This window comes from Vicia villosa, unplaced genomic scaffold (assembly GCF_029867415.1).
Source record: "Vicia villosa cultivar HV-30 ecotype Madison, WI unplaced genomic scaffold, Vvil1.0 ctg.003915F_1_1, whole genome shotgun sequence".
Lineage (NCBI taxonomy): Eukaryota > Viridiplantae > Streptophyta > Magnoliopsida > Fabales > Fabaceae > Vicia > Vicia villosa.
Genome location: NW_026706338.1, coordinates 51,828 through 53,568, shown reverse-complemented (window position 1 = coordinate 53,568; position 1,741 = coordinate 51,828). Strand labels below are relative to the sequence as shown.

General features: G+C 32.2%; 1 long non-coding RNA gene across 1 annotated transcript; it reads right to left on the bottom strand.

Annotated features, from left to right (window-relative positions):
* Positions 1-229: 229 nt before the first annotated feature.
* LOC131641663 (uncharacterized) lies at positions 230-971 on the bottom strand. Its single transcript, XR_009295592.1, has 3 exons — positions 941-971; positions 777-859; positions 230-422 (listed from the first exon to the last, which is right to left on the bottom strand). It is a non-coding gene; the product is annotated as an uncharacterized LOC131641663 (long non-coding RNA).
* Positions 972-1,741: the final 770 nt, after the last annotated feature.

The following is a 1,741-nucleotide window of genomic DNA, read 5'->3' as shown; positions in this document are numbered from 1 at the left end:
CGCCTTTTTTTCTCGCTGGCTTCGGAGGACCAGTGGGTGGTACGGTACGAACATGCTGCGTCACTTGTTGTGACTCCCGAGCGGATGCCTAAAAATCATATAAGTTAGGTAAAATATAAAATCATGCAGATTTAGATTCAGATTAATTATTAACACTTTAAATGTACCTCTTTTAGTGATGCAACAGACTCCTCCTCCTGTAAAATCCCTTTACCCTTATTTGCGGGTTTTATAGGAGCAATCTAAAATTAAGGACACGGCATTCGAAGCGGGTCTTCGGAGTGCGCAACCGCAAACTCAACGAATTTCCATACCCCTTTCTCGTACTCTTTCGACAATCGGTTTGATCTCATCCATGTCTTATCCATGACTTAATTAAGCTAAACAAAAACGGTCAAACTTTCACTCTTCACAAGTAACCCCTATGGCGAATTCAATTCACAAAGTTAGTAAGTACATCACTTAACGATTAACGAAATTGATATCATGTCGGAATAATGAGTATTACTTAATATAATCTAAAAGTTACAAAGTTAGTAAGTTCATCACTTCAAAATCAGAGAATATTCCACATGTCGGAATAATGAGTATTACACTCATGTCTTAATTAATTAAGCTAAACAAAAACAACTAATTATTTAGGAACAGAACGGTATAATGCGTTTCTGTCAATAAAACGCAATGAATCAGAAGCAATAAAACGCAACATATTACGGAATGAATCAGAAGCAATAAAACTCAACATATTACTTTGGCGAGAGAGAACAATATATTACCTGTATAGTAGTAAGCAACTTGTAGACCCACACAATGTAAGATTCTTGAATGAGATCAAACTTTCACTCTTCACAAGTAACCCCTATCAATACAAAAAGAATAAGTCACAAATCTATAACATTGACAACACTAGAAATTGTGTCAATGGAAAGCAATTAATTACCTGTATAGTAGAAAGCAACTTCTTGAATGAGATCAAACTTTCACTCTTCACAAGTAACCCCTATCTAGCTAGCAAAGATATTCCTAAAAAATATAAAATAAAAAACTTAATTGAAGAATATAAAAATTAGGTCATAATCCATAGCTTAAAAAAATCAGCATTGTATCATTATGTCAAATTCATTCAAATTCAAGTAAACTCACAAACAAACACAATTTTCAAACCAAAAATGAAACAAGATGCAAGAAGTCACATTGTACCATGAGAAATTGGGTTCAAAACAAGTTCTAAATCCCTAAACCAACATCCCGGACAGCCATGATATACGTATAAATTGGCTCTCAAAATTCACTTCAAACAAGTTCAAGATGAAATAATGTAAAATTTGAAAGAGAATAATGTGAATGTTTCCCATCTCATTTCATTTCAGAAATAAATATAGATATTTCCTTCTTATCTCTTAAAGTCAATTTAATATATGAGCATGTTTTAATATAGTTCAATCCATTTCAAAACTTGTAGAATTCCATAAACCAAGTTGCAATAAAGTAGAGACATCAATATGAACTCATACATTAAATCCAAAACCAAACTAAGACACCTTTTTCAATTTACAAAATAGCAAGAGGAAGAGTTGAAATGTTTGTATTACATTCAAACATGCTCATAGTGCACAACGATCATGTTTTAGAATAAAGATAGCATTTTCATTCTCAATCCCACAAATAAGTAAATATATAAATATACTTCACGAAATAGTATGCCAAAGTTTTCATGTAATCAAAATAACAGTAGAACTTC